The 23047-nt window shown below is 39.6% G+C and overlaps 1 long non-coding RNA gene across 1 annotated transcript in view; it reads right to left on the reverse strand.

Moving 5' to 3' along the window:
* The window catches only part of LOC137759616 (uncharacterized), a 76967-nt gene that overhangs the window by 50579 nt on the left and 3341 nt on the right, over positions 1-23047 (reverse strand). The window lies entirely within an intron of this gene.

The raw sequence follows: 23047 nt of genomic DNA on the forward strand, positions 1-23047 counted from the left end.
ACCAGGGCATAATATGGTCTGCTACTGTCTTTCCCCAGGCTCAGAGAAAGACATCTTATATATGTGTCAGAAGAGATCGAGTATTGGGTGGTGATATTTCCATAGGAACCTAGGTCTGCAAATGGGCTTGTGTAGCTCCCTTAAATTACAGGTAGACTAGGTATTAGCAGTTTCCCTGCTCAAGAAATTCCACTAGAAAGAGTCTAGTCCCTAATAGGATTGCTGCTCCATCTAGGCCGCTCTACTCCTTCTGTGAATCCCAGCCCACACCTTAGTCGTGATTCCTCCTCCAATTCCTTCATTCTTCCAACTCCCACACCTGGTGTCCATAAAAAACCTGTCTTCCTACTTCCAAGTGATTGCAGAGTGCCACTTGATTCTTTAGAGGAGGGAAGCAGGCAGATGGGAATGTGTGTTGCTCCAAGTTCATCTCCCACATTCTCTCTACCATGTGGATAGAGTGTAAAAGCATGAGTCCTAACCACATTTAAAAAAATTTTTTATTGGAGTATAGTTGATTTACAATGTTGTGTTAGTTTCAGGTGTACAGCAAAGTGATTCAGTTATACATATACATATATTCATTTTTTAATATTTTTATATAGGTTATCTAAGAATATTGAGTAGAGTTCCATATACAGTAGGTCCTTGTTGTTATCTATCTTATATATAGTAGTGTGTGTATGTTCATCCCAAGCTCCTGATTTATCCCCCCCCCCACCTCGCCCACCATACTTCCTCTTTGGTAACCATAAGTTTTTTTTTTTTTTTAATTTTATTTATTTTTTTAAATACAGCAGGTTCTTATTAGTTATCTATTTTATACATATTAGTGTATATATGTCAATCCCAATCTCCAAATTCATCTCACCACCCCCCCGCCCCGCTTTCCCCCCTTTGGTGTCCATACGTTTGTTCTCTACATCTGTGTCTCTATTTCTGCCTTGCAAACCGGTTCATCTGTACCATTTTTCTAGATGCCACATATATGCATTAATATACAATATTTGTTTTTCTCTTTCTGACTTACTTCACTCTGTAAGACAGTCTCTAGGTCCATCCACGTCTCTACAAATGACCCAGTTTCGTTCCCTTTATGGCTGAGTAATATTCCATTGTATATATGTACCACATCTTCTTTATCCATTCATCTGTTGATGGGCCTTTAGGTTGCTTCCATGACCTGGCTATTGTAAATAGTGCTGCAATGAACATTGGGGTGCATGAGTCTTTTTGAATTATGGTTTTCTCTGGGTATATGCCCAGTAGTGGGGTTGCTGGGTCATATGGTAATATAAGTTTGTTTTTGATATCTGTAACTGTTTCTGTTTTGTGAATAATTTCATTTGTATCATTTTTAAAAATCAGATTCCACACATGAGTGATATCCTATGATATTTGGCTTTCTCTGCCTGACTTACTTCATTTAGTATGATAATCTCCAGGCCCATCCATGTTGCTGCAAATGACATTATTTCATTCTTTTTTTATGGCTGAGTAATATTCCATTGTATATATGTACCACATCACCTTTATCCATTCCTCTGTCGATGGACATTTAGGTTGCTTCTTGGTTATTGTAAACAGTGCTACAATGAACATTGGGGTGCATTGTCTTTTTGAACCATGTTTTTCTCTAGATATATGCCCAGGAGTGGGATTGCTGGATCATATGGTAGCTCTATTTTTAGTTTTTAAAGGAATCTCCATACTGTTCTCCATAGCAGCTGTACCAATTTACATTCCCACCAACAGTGTAGGAGGGTTCCCTTTTCTCCACACCCTCTCCAGCATTTATTGTTTCTGGACGTTTTGGTGATGGCCATTCTGACTGATGTGACGTGATATCTCATTGTAGTTTTGATGTGCTTTTTGACCATTTGTGTGTCTTCTTTGGAAAAATGTCTATTTAGATTTTCTGCCCATTTTTTGACTGGGTTGTTTTTTGTTTTTGTTTTTTTTTTGACATAGAGCTGCATGAGCTGTTTGTATATTTTGGAGATTAATCCCTTGTTGGTTGCTTCGTTTGCAAATATATTCTCCCATTCTGTGGGTTGTCTTTTCATTTTGTTTATGGTTTCCTTTGCTGTGCAGAAGTCAACCACATTTTAAGCAAATATGTTTTCTATATTCCACTGTATACTTTTACTTGCAATACAAAATATGATAGTGATTTATATTACCTTCCAGTAATTGGTAGGAATCACATATTCTTATTAAACTATTCTCAGCAATTTATACTCTATCATAACTTCAGTTTATCACAGTACCTACCTGCAGTGCTACCTGATACTCTCCTCCCTGAAAAGAATTTCCTTCTCTTGTGCTGACTTTGCTCTTTGCTGTATAAACTCCCTTTTATAGAGTTTCACAGTTTGTTGGAATAAAGCTGTCCTTCTCCCTTCCTTTCCCAGCTGGGTTCAGGGGCTTGGGGGGATGTTGCGTTCTATGCTCCTCCATTTCTAGTGGATTCTTTCCTGCTTCCTTTACTCTTCTTCTCTCCTCTCCTGCTCTCATCACCAGTGTCTCCAGTCTGCTTTTTCCTCTCTTTCCTCCTTTGTCAGTCTTATAGCACCCTCTAAGAAATGTGATTAGCAGGAAGAAGGTTTCTGTACACTGGTATCAATTTCTTCTTTGACTGAATTTTTAGCTTTTGTGTAGTCTCTGAGATTTCTGCTACAGCAACATTCATGGAGGACAGCTGGACACTAGGGAAAGGAGAGGGGAAGGCAGGCAAAGAAAGAGAGGAGGGAAGGAGAGGGGCCCTGGGAGGACCCCAAACAAGCTAACATGGAGCATTTGGGAGTAAACCCTAAAAAGAGACACACTTTTGCAATATTTTTCCAGTTACAAAGTACTTTTTACATTTGTTACCCGATTTATCTGGGGCATAGGTATGCTTCACATTTTGCAGATGATGAAATGGGGCTATAAATTAAGAATAATATAAACTATGATGCAGCTTGTAATAGGAGAGTTGGGGTTTGAGGCTTCTGACTTCAGCTCTATTTCTCTGTCTACCATTCCATAGTTTTAGGAAAGGTAAGGGGGGTGAAATCAGGGAGAATTCAAGTCACCTTACAAAAGGCTATGCTCTTCACAAATTCAAAAAAACAAAAAGTCAAGACTTAAACCCTAGATTACCATGATTAGTTTTTCTTGGGGTAACGAGATAATTCAAAAATTAGGTGTGTTTGTTATAGCAACAAGGAGTGAATTACCTTCCAAATTGGAAATATCCCTTAATAGTCAATAGAAGAATGAGTAAAACTGTGGAAGAGTAAATCTGCTTAAAGATAAATATAAGATCAACTTTAAAAAATTCCTGAGGCATTGACAGAGCATGAGACCTAATTTCCAAGTGGGCAGAAAGCTCTCTTTCTGAAACAGCTTTACTTCAGTCCCATGTAGATGTAGAAAGATGGACATGGAGACCATTCAGGGTCCCTTCCAGCAAGGCAGGGATGATGGACATATTCGTGGGCCTTTTTCACTTTTCATGATTTCAGAATCTTACAAGATTCTATTATTCTCCATCCTTTCTGTGCCTTTGTGAACCACTTGTTCTACCTTAAAGCACGTCTGGAATATCCAGGGCAAACATTCTGAGCAAGGAACTTATTGAGTGTAAGGTCTCTAGAAAACAGACTGCTGTGTCATTGCCTTTGGAAAGCAATCATTTTAAGATAGTTTTCAGGTAGGTGAAAGACCAGTGCAACAAACTGATAAAAGCCCTCTGTCATCTGATCTTCTGCAGCCATTCTGATGAGAAGTGTGTTCCTGTTAGGAATCTGAGCAGAAGCTCTGGCCAGGAGGCCTCTATTTTGCTAGAATCCTACCCCAATTTAAGGGTCAGATTGCAGCTCTCCCAAAAAACTGCTCTGTGCTAGGCTGCATTACTTAGAAAATTCCAATAAAGCACCAGAATGTCTGAGATAAAAGAGCTCTTTGTAAATTAAGGAGAAAAATAAAGGACATCAGCATAATCCTATCTCTAAGCCAAATCTGGATAGTGTTAAAGTACTTCCAAATAACACCATTTAACTCCTTCTTTGCCAGAAACACAAGAATCTGCACTGGGAAAAATGTCTCTCAGCAAAGCAACACCTCTTGAACTTACTACTTAAACTATGGAAAGGAGAAGGAAAAAGTGGGAAAGGGTAAAGTGGGAAGATGTCAAGGAAATGTCCCACTCTTAAAACACCTTAAAAAAGGAAAAAGATTTTAATGCCAAGATTTGCTTAAAGAATTTCCTCAAGCCCACTAGGGACCTAGAATCCATTGACCCTGACCTCTTTCATCCCCCCTCTTCCCATTGTGTCCTTACTTCCCTCCTTATCCAACTTCCATTGACAGCCCTTTCATACAGCCCCAATTTCTTTGCCCCTCTCTCCTTTCACAGCACTTGTCTGGCAAACTCTTAACTCTAATTAATACCAGCTCTGCCTACTTCACACTTAAAAGTGTTGGGGAGACACACACAACCATGCTAACTGGACTCAATTTAAATTTGTGGTCATGGACATCACGTGGTCCTCCCTCCATTCTGCCTGCCTATTCCATTGCATCTCCCACTCCCTTAGACGCCTAGTTCACACCTGCCCCCTTTTACTCTGCTGGTCACCTTGCTTACTATTTCCTTATATGCAAAATTAGAGGAAACTTCCATGTAATCCCATTACCCTAATTCCCCCGCAACTCATATCTGTTAAACCTTTGGAAGATGGTGCTCAGCATCAAATTCATGCTCTTAGTTGTCATTTACTTAAAGGCAGTTTCTGGAGGTTAAAATAATCAGAGAGCATCAAGATAGCACTGTCCTGGGCACACTCTCTGGCAGCAGTGTCCCTTTGCCTTGTACTGCTGTGTCTCTTCTGTCTGAAGTTTCAATAAATGAATGCAAGCCTATGTAAACTAGGGACCGAGCATATACCCCATGCCTACATTTCTGCTGAACTGCAGGTCACATGTCTCCCTGGGCCAGCCGTGGGAGGATCTAGGAGTACAGACTACTTTTGATTTTCACTGCTGTGAACCCTGTCCAACTGCCAACACAGAGCCCTGCCTAAGGTTTTCAGGTGCATGTCGCAGGGGTAGGGTGGGACCATTCAGGCCAGCACCTGTATAGTGCTGCCCTGCTTTCTGCCACATCCCCTGATGTATGCCATATGAAGAGACCATGGTAGGACTTGGAAAACAATCTTGGGCATTTTCAAAATAGCTACTATTTGTCAAGTATCTGTTATATGCCAGGAGCCTTACACATAATAGCTCACTTAATTCACACAACCACATTCCAAGGTAAGTTTCATTGTCCTCACTTTCTAGATGTAAACACGCTGCCAACTCCAGGGCCTCGGTTTCAGATTTCTGGATAGCACCTTCTCCTACAAGAATACATGTTTCCCTGGGCACAAGCAACAGGGCTGCCCTGACCCATTTGGATTCATACGAAAATAAAAGCAGCACTGTCTCCACCTCAAAAGTGACAAAGCAGGCAGAGAGAGAGCATAGGTTTGGAAGCTAAAAGCAATTGTGTTACCAATGAGAATACCTAGCCAGGTTCTCCACTGAGAACATCGGTGTTTAGGTTTCCTCAAAGTGCTTTCCACCACCCAGGGAGTTACGAGTTTTACATTTTGTAAAGGGCTTAGTTGGGTCATTTCACCAGGACAAAGGGTGACAACAATGAGTAGTCAAGTTTTTACCTCTTTCTAAACTGAAAAACTCTCTAGCTTCGAAGCAATAGCTTTTCTAGATTCTTTCAATCGACTGCCAACCCTCCCTCACTTAAAAAAATCTTATAAGTTCTGGGCATCCTGCTGAAACAACCCCATTTAAAAGATTAGAAAACTGAGATCTAGAGAGGCTTAATATCCTGCTCAAGATCAGGCAAGATGTGCCCAAATTTTAGATATAAATTCCATGTGTTTTCCATTGTAGAACACTGTAAAATTAAATACTATAAACTCACAAAGAACTTGAGAGATACTCCTTAATAAAGTCCCAAGGTTGAACATGCCCCTATGTATTTTTTTCTGTGGAAGAGAAACTAGCCCCAATCTCTACATGACTATAACTGGAAAAATAAATATTGATCCCATTTCTTCCTGTAATTCTAAATTCTAGATCATAGGAATTTAAAGTTGTAAGCAAATTTTAGACATTAAAATCCATCATAAATTTTAAGTATAAGGGAAAACCCAGAATAGCCTTATTTAAAACAAAAAAAGCACCTTTAGATAAAATGCTTTTTCACATACACATTATTGATAAATGAATCTATTGAGACAAAAATAATATTAGAATAAGCTATCTCTACAGGACTGGTCCTTTTTATGTTAATGGTAAAATTACAGGTTTAAAATATATATGTTAGGATGAAGGTGAAAAAAGTTATTTTACAAAGACCATCAAAGTACAATGAAAGTTTTTGTTTTCATACAAGGTTTGAATTTGTTTTGTAGATTCTTCTTTGTAATTAGATTTAGGGTTTAGATTATCTCAAGTGACTCTCTTATAAAAACAGAGGTTTTAGCCAAGCACTGACTTGCAAAATAAAAACAAAAAATGTTCTCCTTCAGGGACTAGCCTAGCTATAGTTTTAGTTGTAAGTTCAGTAATGCATCTACACATACATGGTAATTAAATCTAGCGTCTAACAAACTTAAACTTTAATGACCTTTTATAGCTGGGCAGTAAATTATATGTAAATAAGTCATGAATATAGACCTTAGTTTATAGAAAATGTCAAAAAACAGTACTGATTGATATACCACAAAGAAAAGAGGCTGTGGAGATCTGCGTTCTAAATCTAACTCTGCCACCATAGGTCTTTCATCAAATCATTTAGCTTCTCTGGGCCTCAGTTTACTCATTGGTAAAACATGAGGGTTACATTTGGTTAATTGTAACTAATGTGTGTATAGTGCTTAAGTCTCCAAAGCTCTTTTCTGTGCATGGTCTATCTTAATTCTTTTAACTCTATGAAGTAAGAAGGACAGATACTGTTACCCTCATCATACAGATGAAGAAGCTGAGGATCATAAAGGCTAAAATATAAGACCAAAGTCATGCAGTTTGTAAATGGCAGAGCTAGGATTCAGATGCAGCCCTTCAGACACAATTCTGTATAGGAAGACACCATGCCTACCAACTCTAAATGTCCGATATAATAAAGTCGTGTTTAGTCATCACTCAAATATAACCAGACTTTCAAAGTACCTTAAACACCATTCAGCAAGCACAACATGTTCTCTAGCCTGCAGGACCGAATGTTTTTATGATCCACTGTAGGAGGATCCAATCAGTTGCTAAGTTAATAGCCAACTTTATAGCCAAGCTAATAGAAAAGCCACATTACACTGGCTCCTTTTTGTCAGACCAGCCACTTTTAAGACTTTGTGCTGATTTATGTCCCCTGATATTTATTGGAATCTCTAGGTTACTGTAAAATAAAAATGCTCCCTATTTCTCTGTTACTAAAATGTGTTAAGTCACAACTGTAGCCAGAACACTTGTAAGTAAACAATGTAGAGTATTCAAGCAGTTTAAGAAATAATGCTAGTTATGTTTCCAAACTCTTTCCTCAGATGTTTGACCCCAGGTATTTGGTAAATCCTAATAAGCCACTTCAGCTTGGTTTCCTCTTCAAGTCAAGCCAAATATTACATGTGCATGGCATGCTTTTGTATTTTTCAAAGGGCTTTCATGTTCATTATTTTGTTCTATACTGATATAACACTAATGTGTAGGTTGAAGCTGTTCTCTGTGGTCTCCCAAAACAGCTATTTATTTAGTCTCTGATTTTCTGTCTGCTTTTAACCCACTGGGGCATTGCAAATGTTAAAGAAGGAATAGAACAGGAGGGTCACAGAACTTTTATGAAGATAATAGAATGAAGAACAGGAGTGTGCGCTAAGTCCACCTTAAGTTAGCAGTGCTTGAAACTAAGGAAGCAACAATAATAAAATAGAGCAACAAATGTTTCAAAAGTTATGAATCAATCTAAAAAATATAACCTAGGTTCAGTCATCAAATTTGTAATTCGAAAGGATAAGAGAAAGTTGTAGGAAGTGGCAAAAATACCTTTGTAGCAGAAATGCCCATAGCACTTAAAGATGCAGAAGGAGGCCAAAATAAATTAATGCTAATTTTTTGAAAGATAAAATAAGAAATAACTGAACACAACTTTACCAAAACCCATAAATGTTCAAAGTAAGAGAAGAGAATGGAGAGTGAGGTTAACAGTTAGATGTCATGGTTTAATCAATAGTCCCTTTTATAATAAAGTTTTAAAGATTATTTGAAAGTGTTAGTTTTTCTTTTTATAAAGAAGAAAACATGCTGGTATGTACTTAGGAAAGAATATCTGGAGGCATATACATCCCTTTATTAGCAGCAATTGGCAAGAAGAGAATATTTATTTGTATAGATCTTGATCTGATCTGACACAGAAGTTTCCAAATGTTCTCAAAATATGTATGAGTGTGCTCTCTTTCATAAGACAGTAAGCTCAGTCTCCTTTAAAAATTCCAGCTGGAGAGCTACTGATCTGCCTGTAAACTTACTGTCCCTTGAGACATTTTATGTCAGTGTGTTTCAATCATGGGCCTATCAAAATTTGGCTTCATGCCTCTCATAAATTGGTTGAGGGAGAAGGAAGAGAGGAGAGAATAAGAACCAGAAGTCACAAGATGGAGGATAAAATACTGGGGTTGTATTTCAACTTATCCAGGAACAGAGCGGGTAGCATTCTAAGTCTATTGCCAGTGATAGCGTATTTCAGAATGCTCAGGGCCTTCTAACCATATTATATATGCAAAGTCTCCTAGAAAAATGCTAATTTGGTTGACTGCCACTTTGGGACGATCCTGGCTCTGGGGCTGGAGTTGTTTTCATCTGTTCCCTCTGGGTGCAGTTAAATGACCACCTATTGACTGAGTTGGGAATTGCAGCTTCCCTACAGCCCCGGAAGCTTTTCAACTGAGCCACTGAATGAGAGAAATTAGCTTGGCAAACCTCTCCCTAACAGAGACCTCCTTAATGACCCACTTTGCAAGTCTTTTTCCTCGTCCAGAAGAATTTCTCACAGAGCCTTCAAGTCTCATGTTTCCTAACAGGGTTACCAAAGGGATAAGCTGAAACTATTGATATATAAACTGAAACACACATAAGTAGTTTAAAAAACTACTGTTGTTTTGTTTGTCAAACCCTTGGAATAGGTCACCAAAGAGCCTTGTGAAATGCAAGTCTGTCATAAAATCAGGAATATCAAGCTAGGCAAGATTTAAGAAATCAATAGTCTGAACCCTTCATTTCAAGAATGAGGAAACTGAGGCTCAGAGAGGTAAAGAGGAGGAACTTCACGGGGCTGTTATACTTTCATTCATTTATTACCAGATATTGTTCACCGAATTTCTACTTGGAGCTAGGTGCTGGGGAAGCAAAGATGCATAAGGTCCAAAGAGCACTCTGTCTAGATGGGAGCCAGACTTGAAAGCAAGAAAAAAGAGTGTGGGAGTGCAGTGGTGGAGCTGTGCAAAGGACCTGCTCATGCCAGATCCACTGGGGACACGGGGTCCCATATAAGTCAACACACTTTAAAAAGCACACAGAATAAAAAAAAAAAACAAACATGGTATATCTGTACAATGGAATATTATTTTGCTTTAAAAAGGAAGGAAATTCTGACACATGCTACAACATGGATGAATCTTGAGGACATTATGCTAAGTGAAATAAGCCAGTCATAAAAGAACAAATACTATATGATTCCACTTACATGAGGTACCTAAAGAAGGCATATTCAAAGAGACAGAAAGTAGAGTGGTGGTTGCCAGGGGCTGGAGGAGGGGCAGGTGGGGAGTTATTGTTTAATAAACAGAGTTTCAGTTTGGGGAGATGAAAAAGTTCTGGAGAGAGATGGTGGTGACAGTTGAACAATCTTGTGAATATACTTAATACCACTGAACTGTACACTTAATTGTTTCGATGGTAAATTTTATATTATACATATTTTACCACAATTTTTAAAGAAGTACACAGAAAGGAATGAAAATGAACCAACTATAGCTCCACACAATATGACATGAAACTCTCACAATGTTGAGCAAACAAAGGCAGGCACAAAAGGATGCAGATTGTGTGCTTCCCTCTATATAATCCATGTATTAAAAGTCAGGGTGTGGCTCACCTCTCGGGGAGGCAGAGATGAGATAGCATGGGCTTCTAGGGTTCTGGTAATGCTTCTGTTGCTTGATCAAGGAGTGACTCTGTAAAAATTAATTGCACTGTGTACATATAACCTGTGCACTTTTCTGTACATATATTAAGCTTCAGGTTTTTGTTGTTGATTTATGGGACATAGACGAACTGAAGAGGAATCAGTAGGAGAGTGAAGGGATTTTAAACTTTCACAGGAGGAAAGGTTGAATCTTTTCAGGATGGTCAGTAGTCTGTAGTCTTCAAATACCTGAAGGAGTGGCATGTAGAAGAGGAAGACAACTTTGCTATACCCAGAGGGGTAGAACTTGGAGGTGAAGGTGGGTGGGAGGTAGAGGAAGACAAATTCAGCTCATTATAAAGTATGCTTCAGGGACTTCCCTGGTGGCACAGTGGATAAGACTCTACGCTCCCAATGCAGGGGCCCTGGGTTCGATCCCTAGTCAGGGAACTAGGTCCCACATGCATGCTGCAACTAAGAGTTCGCATGCCACAACTAAGGAGCCAGCAAGCCGCAACTAAGGAGCCTGCAAGCCACAACTAAGACCTGGTGCACCAAATAAATAAATAAAATATTAAAAAAAAATAAAGTATGCTTCTGTTATAGGGTTAGAATGGGATCTCTTAGAAGATCATACAGTCAAGTGGAATGAGCACTGACATCCAGGCCAACTGCAATAGGTACGAACCCTGGCTTTGCCACTTACTTGGACTAACTAAGTCACCCTATCAAGTCTCAGTTTCATATTTGTAAAATGGGGCTAGTGCTAACTACCTTGCTGGGTTATTTTCAGGATTAGTGACAATATATACAAATGCCTAGCTCAGGCCTTGGCCCATAGGAGATGCTCAATAAATGATAGAAGTTATTTTCAGTAGAACATTAAATAGAAGGTGGATAAAACCTCTGTAAGGTATTAGACTATGTATTCAAGCACTGATCCCTTTCAACCCCAAGAATCTATGATTCTTTGCATCTTTCTTTGTAACTTTCCCAAGATCACACAGCTACTGATTGGCAGGGCCTTATGTTCCTGTTCACTCTGGTAGCTGCCTCAGGCAAGAGGGTTACCAAGCAATCTCTTACCCAGTGGTAATTAGATAACCATCATCTGCATTAGGTCCTGAGGGATAGGGCCCTGTTCCTTTAAATTCTGAGTGTGCTCTGGAAAAGCTCAAAGAGGGGAAAACCTGGGAAGGTTGTTCAAGTGGTGGGCTGTGAACAGACAGTTACAGCTTGAGGATACCATGGATCTCTGGGGCAGGAGAGGGGGGAAAAGGGAGAAGGGAAGGAGAGATGGAGGGGAATTGTTTTTAAAAAGTGAATTAAAGACAAAATTTGAAGACAAGCTTAGCCTGACTCACCATTTTTTAGGGTCCAGTTATTACTGGCCAAATTTATAAAGCATAAATAAGAGATGCTACTTTGAAAACCAGTTTCTTCATTTGTAGGAAAAGCAATAGATTCATTCCACAAAGGCAAGAAAAACCTGTGTTAGTTTAGCACTTTGGGCTAAGTTTTCCCAAAGCCTCTTTCTTATCCTGATTCCAGGCTTACTAACCTTTACATTTCCAAAGGAAATGACTTGCTGGAGTGGGGCTTCTCAGTTTTACTCAAGGTTACCTTCCTGACCTCTGTTGAATATTTCTGCCTTGGATTTATGCCCTGGAAACAAGGTGACTCCTTGTGACAAGAGACCTGAGGAAACAAACACCTAGAAACAGTCTCCCTTTGTCTTAGGCATTATACATTCTAGTCAGACTGACCCTTTGAACTTGTTTATTCTCTATTGGTGCTCAAATGTTATGTCTTGGTCTATACGACTTTCATATTGGATGAAAAATAAATGGTACGGATTTAGCTCGCTATAGCTTTGGCCCAGGCCAAAGGAAAGAAATACCAGCAGCTTCCTTTTGCAAGTAGCAACTTATTTTAGCATTTTCCCTCTTCAGACTAAAGCCCTTGGTAGAAACCAACATTACAGACCAAGCCTACACAAAAACCTCAGATTTTAGTCATATGTCTCACAAGGATATTACATCATTTCTTAGTTTACCAGACAAACATTTCCTGAAACACAGAGATCCACTGCAAGCTTTTGCCTAAAGGATTTTGGGGTGATCTGTAACTAGATCTCCTTACTTGGCTATCCCATCGCAGGTTTTTTCTTTCAGCTTGGTCAGTGGGCCTGTCCTTTTCACAGGCAGAGGACAAAGCAGTTAGCTGTCTTATTTTTTGGATCCCAAGAAGCCCCTTGTTGACATTGTTAGGGTCCTGCAGGAAACCATGGCATATTCAAAATGAGTAATTTGAGGAGAGTATAGTAAAAGGACTATTTACAAAGGTAAACAGAGTTTCAGGGAAAACAACAAAGGACTGGACAGTATCGCAGGGTTAGTAGCTGTGAGAGAGAAAAAAAAGAGCAGTTAGTTACAGCAGTGGTTGTCAAACTGTGTATGAATTACTTGGAGGGCTTGTTAAACATAGATTGCTGGGCCTACCCCTGGAGTTTCTGCCTCAGTAGGTTTGGCGTAGGACTGGAGTATTTGTATTTTTCACAAATTCCCAGGTGATGGCAAAGCTGCTGGTCTGGGGAGAAAACTGTGTGGAGAAGGCAGTTTGATTCTAGCTGTGCCCTCCATAGAGAGATGCAGCCAACCTGAGGAGAACCAGCAGGGAGGAGACCAGGGGAGTCTAATCCAAGCAGCTGAATAGCCCCCTCTCCAGTCTCTTCTGTTGCTTCTCATTGATGAAACTCAACCAGCAGCCAAAAGACAAGGGAACCCATTGATGCAATTCAGGAAGTTCAGCCTCTAGGATACAGATGAGAATGGAGAGTGGATCTGGAAGAGCAAATGGAAAATACCAGCACTTCCACCCCAAAATATCTTCAAGTACCTTGTCCTCACTATTTTTTTCATGCTGCCTTATATATCTAACATGCTTTCCAGTGTACATGAACATTCACATACACGACATAATGTATTTCTCAAAGTAACCCTACAGGGTAGGTGGGAATGATATTTATGCTCATTAAAAATGTGGAAACTAAGGCTCAAAATAGTAAAGGCTGCACATTTGATAAGAGCTGGGACTTCCACACAAGTTTTCTGCGTCCCAATTCATGAGTCTTGCCACCACTTCACACCTCAGACACGAGGGGATCGCAGTGACGTCAGTCTCCCCTCTTCCGGCTCCTGAGAAGCTCTCTCTGCTTCCTCACTGTCCCATGTGCAACTCCCTCATGCTGCATCCTCTTCTGGAAGAGGTGGCTCCCTTGCCCACTGAGGAGCTCAGCTCTTGCTCAAGGGCATATGGTGAATTTAGTCTCCTGCTAAAGTCATTTCTTTGGGTTATTCGCTGGTTTTTAAACTCTTCAGTGGCAGGGCTCCTTAAAGTCTTAATATGGGGCCTTTGAAGAGGCCAATAAACTGCAGCTCTTACCCCCTCTGTGTTCAGAACCTTATGAAAAACAGACATGGAGATAGAAGCTTTAGCTTTGATAGGGTAAGGTCACAGTGCAAGAGCCCCACAGGTCAGGGCTTACAACCAGACTTCCTGACACTTGCCCCTTAGACCTTCTGGGGAGGTAGGGATGGATGCATGTGTGCGGGGGCTCAGGGCTGGAGGCACCTGTCAGGCGGGCAGGCTAGTCCCAGGAGAAGATGAAGAAGGGGCCGAGTGTGCTCAGTTCCTTCCCCAGTGGCCCAGTCAGCTGAGTCCCTCCTGCCCTGGGGAGAACTGAGAGGGAACTATCAGGAAGGCAAATGTCTTTCACAATTTTGAAGAAGTGGAGATTCTATTTTATGGACCTGGGAGAGGGAGAGAATGACCTCCCTCCACAATAATGCCCTTTGAGGAATATCTTGCTCTTAGCAGTAGGAACAATTGATGTAATGAATTCTCTCATATGATCTAGGTACAGTATTTTTAAAGATTTGACTCTCATTAGTATATTAGTACAGCCTCAGGCCTCTTTAGGTGATTAATACCACCTCAGGTGATAGTATATTATCACCTCTTTGGAATGCTACTTTTGTTTCCTTCACCTTGGTTCATTTCTGATCTCTTGACCATTTTCTACAGTGCTTTGGATTAGAGCCTCCTTGAAGATTGAAAAAGTTCCCATGGTTTCCTTCTGAGAAGATCCTGCTTATTGAATCTAGAGTCTATCTCTTTTTCTTGTCCAGGATCTGGTAGACTATTGGGAAAAGTCCTTACAAGGGTTTCCTGGGAACTGGATTTTTAAAACAAGTATCTGTGGGAAAATACTCTCCAAGTACGAAGGGGCTCTGTTTTTGCCTCTACTTATTTCTCAAGCTCCTTGGGGAAAAGAAAGTACTACAGGTCAAATCTTTTTACAAGTAAGCTCCATTGGACTGTTCAAATACACGGTATGGATTAGAATTTTGTTTCATTGACTGTGGCTTGAATTAGGTTAGGCATAAGCTGTGCTGTGGAGGACTCTTGGTTAAATAAAGATTTTCATTGCAAATTTATTTGTTTTAGAGGAACTTACCTGGTAAACACAGATCTCTTCCAGCTAATGTTTTCACCAGGCTGATTCAGACTGGGGAACAGGAGTGGGAAAACACTGTGGACACAGTCTGCTGGCTAGCAGTCAAGGCAGAGGAAAGAAAACATAGGCAAAGGTCTGTGTGAAATATGAATCTGAGTCACAGAGGGAGAGGAAGAAAATAGTATGTGTCATTCTGAAAAAGCTCCTCTAAGGGCAGTTTCTTTTGGCTATAACAGTTGCCTCTCTCCTGGAGAGAGTCACAGGGCCTCAGCTGGCTCTTCCTGCCCCATTTTCAGACTTAAAAGGAAGCCACCTTCAGGCAAATTCCCCCTTCCTCCCAAGAAAGAAAATGAAAGGAAATTGAGAGTACTGGTCTCTGAAGAACCTGGGTGGGGTTTTGAATGAACCCAAGAGAGTGCCCTCCCTCAGCTGAGAATGTCTGCAGTCACAACTGGGACTTGCTCTTCTGGTGCCCCCTTGGGCATGAGGGTGTTCTTTAAAGTTGCCTAAATCCCCACTATTGCAGTCACCAGAACTCTACCCATCATGTCTCCTTTTCTAGGCCTTGCGTCTCAGTGTGGAGTGTTTCCTGACTAACTTTTGGCCGTTCTCAAGGCTGCTCTCTTGAACTTTTTCTCTGGCCACTCCCTATAGGCCCTCCTCAATATATTCATTTCTCTAACAAATTCTTTCTTTCCATTTGACATGCATCTCTGGTCACTAAATCCCAGAAAGATCCTGCAGCAAACTGTGAATCAATAATAAATGAGCATTTCTAACATTCATTTAAATATTTTACACTTTTATTGGGATATAACTTACATACCATAAAATTCACCCATTATTCACTTATAATAGTGTACAGTCGATGATTTTTAGTAAATTTATAGTGCTGTGCAACCACTGTTACAACCTAGATTTAGAACATTTCCAACACCCCATAAAGTTCCCTCATGAGTATTTGCAGTCAATTTCACCTCCAGTTTCAGGCAACTGCTGATCTGATTTCTGGCTCTACAGATTTGCCTTTTCTGATCATATCATATAAATGGAATCATACAATATATAGTGTTTTGTAACTGGCTTCTTTTACTGAGCACAATGTATTAGAGGCTCATCCACACAGCATGTGCTTCATTTTTTTCTTTTTAATATATTATTTATTTATTTTAAAATATTTGTTTATTTATTTATGTATTTATGGCTGCGCCAGGTCTTAGTTGCGGCACAAGGGATCTTCGTTGCAGCATGTGGACTTCTTAGTTGCGGTATGCGGGCTTCTTTAGTTGCAGCATGCGAACTCTTGTTTTGGCATGTATGCGGAATCTAATTCCCTGACCAGGGATTGAACCTGGGTCCCCAGCATTGGGAGCACGGAGTCTTACCCACTGAGCCACCAGGGAAGTCCCTTCATTTCTTTTCATGGATGAAAAATGGTCCATTGTATAGATATACTACATTTTGTTTATCTATCATCAGTTTATGGACATTTGGGTTGCTTCCAGCTTTTGGCTATTATGAATAATGCCGCTATGAACATTTATGTACAAGTCTTTGTGTGAACATACATTTTCATTTCTCTTGGGTAGATACCTAGTAGTAGAATTTCTGGGAAATTTGTTTAGCTTATTAAAAAAAAACTATAAATCTGTTTTACAATGTGGCTCTTCCATTTTACTTTCCTACCAACAAATACATGAAGATTTCCCCACATCTTGTCTACCACTTGGTATTGTCTGTCCTTTTGATTATAGCTCTAGTGGGTATGTAATGCTATCGTATTGCGGTTTTAATTTGCATTCATCTAATGACTAATAGTGTTCAGTATCTTTTTTAAGTGCCTTTTACCCATTCATGTATCCTCTTTGGTGAAATGTGCCTTCTAATATTTCCCCTATTTTTAAATTGGATTATTAGTCTTCTTATTACTAAGTTATAAGAGTTCTTTGTATATTTTAGATACTAGTCCTTTATCAGATATACAATTTGTAATATTTTCTCTCAGTCTATATCTTGTCTTTTCAACTTATTAATATTATCTTTTGAAGCACACAAGTTTTCATTTTGATAAGGTCCAATTTATCAAATTTTTCTTTTGTGGATTGTGCTTTTGATGTCATATTTAGGAACTCTGGGACTTCCTTGGTGGCACAGTGGTTAAGAATCTGCCTGCCAATGCAGGGGACATGGGTTCGAGCCCTGGTCTGGGAAGATCCCACATGCCACAGAGCAACTAAGCCCGTGTGCCACAACTACTGAGCCTGTGCTCTAGAGCCCGCGAGCCACAACTACTGAGCCTGTGCCCCTAGAGCCCGTGCTCTGCAACAAGAGAAGCCACTGCAATAAGAAGCCCGCGCACCGCAACGAAGAGTAGCTCCCACTTGCCACAACTAGAGAAAGGCCGTGCGCAGCAACGAAGACCCAACACAGCCAAAAATAAATAAATTAAAACACAAACAAACAAACAAACAAAAACTCTGCCTAGCCTAAGATCATGAAGATTTTATCTTACGTTTTCTTCTAGAACTTTTATAGTTTTACTTTCATATTTAGGTGTAAGATCCATTTTGAATTAATTTTTGTGTATAGTGTGAGATAAAGGTCTAAGTTAACTTTTTTTTTGCATATGGATATCAAATTGTCCCAGCATCATTTGCTGAAAAGATTGTCCCTTCTCTATTGAACTGTTTTGGCTACTTCATTGAAAATCAATTGATGGGGACTTCCCTGGTGCTGCAGTGGTTAAGAAGCCACCTGCCAATGCAGGGGACACAGCTTCGATCCCTGGTCCGGGAAGATACCACATGCCGTGGAGCAACTAAGCCCGTGTGCCACAACTACTGAGCCTGCACTCTAGAGCCTGCGAGCCACAACTACTGAGCCAGCGTGCCAGAACTACTGAAGCCCGCGCACCTAGAGCCCGTGCTCTGCAACAAGAGAAGCCACTGCAATAAGAAGCCCGTGCACCACAATGAAAAGTAGCCCCTGCTCGCTGCAACTAGTGAAAGCCTGAGCAGCAACAAAGACCAATGCAGCCAAAAATAAGAAAGAAAGAAAGAAAGAAAGAAAGAAAGAAAGAAAGAAAGAAAGAAAGAAAGAAAGAAAGAAAATCAATTGACCACAAATGTAAGAATTTATTCCTGACTCTCAATACTGTTCCATTAATATATATGCCTATCTTTATGCCAATACCACACTGTCTTGATTACTGTAGGTTTACAGTAAGTTTTGAAACTGGCTATTTTAAGTCATCCAGCTTTGTTCTTCTTTTTCAAAATTGTTTTGGATATTCTATATAAAATTTAGGATCAGCTTGTCTGCTTGTGCCAGAAAGGCTGCTAAGGTTTTGCATACAGTCTATAGATCAATTTGGGGAGAACTGCAATCGTAACAATATTGATTCTTTCCAATCCATGAACATGGAATATCTATCCATTCACTTATATCTCCTACCTATCAACAGAAAGAAAAATTGACAAAATTGAAAAGAGAAATACAGTGCTACAATAATAGATGGAGACTTCAATATCCACTTTCAATAGTGCATAAAAAAACCAGACAGAAGATTTATAATGAAATATAGGCCTTGAACAACCCTATATACCAATTAGAACTAACAGACGTATATAGAACACTGTACCCAACAACAGCAGAATACACATTCTTCTTAAGTGCAGATGGACTAGTCTCTAGGATAGAGTGTATGTTATTGTCTTTTGTTATGTTTAATAAATATTTTTTGTATCCCATTTTAATTCCTGTGTTAATTTTTTACTATATTTTTGGTGTTATATCAATGTACCATGAATATCTTTCCATGACGATAGATACAGATTCTGTTCTAGAATTGAGAATAATAAAAACATGCTCTCTATCCCTGAGGGTTCAGTTCTAATAGGGGAGAGAGACATAAAAATAGATCATTTCAATTCAATTTTAGTAGAGGTTGTATAAGGTACAAACATGGGGCAGGGAAGGCTTCATAGAGGAAGTGATGCCTGAGTTCTGTTTTAAAGGATAAATAGCAATTTTCCAGTTAAGTAAAGAGTAGAAGGATATTCCAAACAGTCAGCATGTGCAAAAACATGAGGAGTTAAAAGTGCGGCATGTTCATGGAACTATCGACAGCTCAATATCCCTAAAACAACAACAAAAAATGCTAACCTAAGCCTTGCAGGAAAAGAGGTTAGAGAGGTGGGCAATGGGAAAGTTATCAAGGTCTAGATCCCCCAATAAGGAGTTTGCAATTTATCCATCAGACTATTTTGAACTGAGAATAATATGGTCAGATTCTGAAATAGAATGCTCTCTCTGAAGGATTAGCTGAAAAGAGAAGAAGTTGGTGGTGGTGCGTGACTAATTAAAAGATTTTTATAATAATCCAGGAAAAGATGAGAGAGTAAAGCAAGATGGCAGGGGAAATGGAGCAATGGGGATGTTTTAAGCATGTTATCAGGGGTAAATGGAAGCAATTTAGCTTGAGTGGGAAATCAGAATTATTGGTGAGAGCTCACAAGGGCTTTGCAGGGAAAACACTGCCAAATGTTAAATGCAAAGAGCAAGAGGATGAAGAAAGCTAAATGGAGTTTAGAAGTTGAGGGGGTTGGGAATGGGATGAATGACTTAGAGCCTAGGTGAGAGTCTGGCCAAGGATAGAGGGTGAGAACTGGGGCCGTGGGTATGTGTGTGTCCTGTAATTCCTCTATCAGGTGGTTCCCATGCACATTCCTGGGACAGCCTGGAAACCTTTGAGTAAGAGAGCATGAACAACTGTTGTCTGTCTTCAACAGTCCCATCAACTGAGGGCAGGAATTTTTGGAAAAATGTTAGATGAAGCAATGATTCCCTAGAGATAAACTCTGAAAATAAGTGGGCTGAATTCTCTGTGGGCACAGGGGTGGAATCTAAGGCTTTCAAAGTGAAAGCTAATGTTTATGTATAAAATATTTCTGAAGAAATAGATCATAGCAGTTGTTTCTATTGAAGGGAAGTGGATGGCTGGGGAATGGGAAGGGAGGAAGACTTTTCTGAGTATAACTTTTTGTACATTTTGAATTTTGAATAAACTGAATTTAACATCTATTCAAAATAAAAGTTTTAAAAAAGGAAGCTGAGGAAATGTACTGGAGAAAAATGCTTATCACCCCTTCACACATCTGTATGTATTTTCAGGTGAGACACCCCTGCTTAGACAGCCCTGTTTGTTCCCGTAGGGGAATAAACTAGTTTGCCCTTTACTGTCCTAGGACTACTGCACCTTCTTAAAATGCACTGAGTCACTTCTCTGCCCTATTTTCAGCTCAGTGAGAGCCACCTTCCTCCCTGACTGGAAGAAGAGACAAAGGAAATCCAGTTCTTGAGGGTTTAATTTAATAGGTTCAATCCCTGTGACAGTATGTCATTCTGAGTGAAATTACCTGGGACAGAGGTAGAGATGGGAAAAGGAGAAAGAAGAGCCCATATTTACAGAAAAAATATACAGTCTAAATTTACAAGCTTAAAAAAGAACATCCATATCCCCTACATTTTAGGGTAGGACTTGGAGCCAGAGTCTCAGAACAGGAAGCCACAGACAACCTCTTCACTGTCAATACCATGAAAGTACAGGTGAAATGTTCCAGGCTCAGAATCTAGATTTAGGGCTGTAATTTCAGTTCTACCCCTGAGGTTGTGTGACCTTGGTCAAGTGGCTTCCAAAATCTAAGTATCAGTATCCTTTTCTACAAAATTAGCTGATTGGATGTACAGAGGAACTCCAAATATTCTTTCAGTTTCCACATCTTATAATTCTAAATCTTAGCAGGGCCTGCCATATAGCTCTGTAGCTTCTCCCAATAGGCATTTCACTTCTGGGCTTTCAACATTTGTTTCTTAGCTCTACTTTCAAGTTTTAGTTTCGGGAGGTGAAAGTTAGAGGAGGAATAGAAGGAATTGGTGGGTATTCAATCTTTGTGCCTGGGCCACAGGGTAGGAAGCTCTGGTTGTTGTTTCAGCAATTATTCCTTCATAACCTGGTCAATTGGAGATAATTTTGTATTTTTTCCCCCCCAATTTCTTTTTCTGAGAACTCTTTTGTCTTCTTCCCTTGCAACCATCACCCTACCCCTAAACTCTTGCTGTTCACTGGCCTATACTCATATATTGATTGTTGTGACTGAATTATAAATATAATGATTATTTCAACAAATAATTGAGCACCTACTATGTACTAGATAAGCAGTTTTCAAACATTTTGGTTTCAGGACCCTTCTATATGCTTAAAAATTATTGAGGCCCCCCCCCCAAAGCTTTTGTTTACATGGGTTATATCTATAGATATTTACTGAATTAACAAAGTAAAACTGAGAAAAATCTAAGCTATTGATTTTAAAATAGCAACAGTAAACCTATTACATGTTAACATAAAAAAAATAAAAAACAACTATATATTCAAAATGAAAAAAGTGAGAGAAGTAGCATTGTTTTACAAATCTACAAATCTCTTTATGTTAGGCTTAATATAAGACAGCTGGAATCTCGCATGCTTGGTTTTGCATTTAATCTATCACTTTGGGGTTTGCAATAGTTTCCTGGGGCTGCTGTAACAAATTACCTTGGTGGCTCAAAACAACAGAAATGTAATCCCTTATAGTTTTGGAGGCCAGAAGTTCAACATCGGTCTCACTGGGCAGAAATCAAGGTGTGCTCAGGGAAGCACTCCCTCTGGAAGCTCGAGAGAAAAATTCATTCCTGCCTCTTCCAGCTTCTGGTGGCTGCTGGCATTATTTGTGACTACTTGTTCCAATCTCTGCCTCTGTCTTTACATCAATTTCTCCTCTTTTGTGTGTGGTGGCTAATCTCCCTCTACCTCTCTTTTTTGTTTTCTTTTTCTATAAATTTATTTATTTGTTTATTTTTGGGCTGCGTTGGGTCTTCGTTGCGGCACGCAGGCTTTCTCTAGTTGCGGTGAGTGGGGGCTACTCTTCGTTGTGGTGCAGGGGCTTCTCATTGTGCTGGTTTCTCTTGTTGCGGAGCACGGACTCTAGTCGCGCAGGCTTCAATAGTTGTGGCACGTGGGCTAGTAGTTGTGGCTTGCGGGCTCTAGAGCTCAGGCTCAGCAGTTGTGGTGCACGGGCTTAGTTGCTCCGCGGCATGTGGGATCTTCCCGGGCCAGGGCTCGAACCCGTGTCCCTTGCATTGGCAGGCAGACTCTCAACCACTGCACCACCAGGGAAGCCCTGGCTCTCTCTTATAACAACATTTATGATGGCACTTAGGGCCCACTGGGATAATCCAGGATAACTTCTTTATTGCAAGATCCTTAATTTAATCACATCTGTGCAAGTTTTACTATATAAGATAACATTCACAAAGTCCAAAGATTAGGATATGACCATATCCTTGGGAGACAGTGTCAGCCTACCACAGGTTGGTATGTTGTTTGAAGTTTATGAAGAAAACCTGGTCTCACACAGATATGTAGTTCAGGAAAAAAGAGTATTTTAATAGCCTTTTCAAATAATTGTGGATATTCTTCTTTGATACCATACCAAAACTCAACAAGCAGTAGTTTCTTAAAGGTTTGTTGCAATTTTAAAATATATCAGTGAACTTTTTGTATAGGGTTACATTAAAATCATTGGTCTATATTCATTTTAAATAGATCTTCAGTCCATGCATAATTTTATAACATCATGCATTGATCATTTGGAAAATATTGTTTCATTGAGTTATACAGATCTTCTGAATACTGACACTTTTAATTATACACTATCAAAAAATAACATTCATTAATATCACCACTGATCTTGTCAGAACAGTTCTTACATATTAGAGATGATCAGACTCCTGGTAGCAGATACACATTTTTCAAAATTCCAATTTACTCTTGAAAGTTTGAATTTTATTAGTGGTAATGAATACTGTCAGTTATTTTTCTTGAGGCGACAGACTCACTGCTCATTTTCAAGAAAGCCATTGTTTGTTAATCATTATTTCAATTAAAATTGTATTCCATAAAGAAAAGTGGCTGGTTCAGCTTTCAAGTCAAACTGCACCAGTGCTTTTCCTTGAGAAACCTTGGTTATGTGTCAGAACTGCTTTATGTGTCCTCCCCATTTTGTCACACACAGTATTTAAAAGAAATGTACTCAAGGGTTGATATTTAATAAAATTAAAAATTCTTACTGCTTCATTAAAGATATTCTTTTGAGAAACTGGCTTTTTTTTTTTTTTTTTTAAATGTGAGTGTCAGTGGTGAAGAGTACAGTTGGGAGCCTCTGCCTTGATTTGTGCCAAGGTGCCAGCAGTTTTGCCCAGTATTG

Source organism: Eschrichtius robustus, chromosome 1 (genome assembly GCF_028021215.1).
Source record: "Eschrichtius robustus isolate mEscRob2 chromosome 1, mEscRob2.pri, whole genome shotgun sequence".
Classification (NCBI taxonomy): Eukaryota; Metazoa; Chordata; class Mammalia; order Artiodactyla; family Eschrichtiidae; genus Eschrichtius; species Eschrichtius robustus.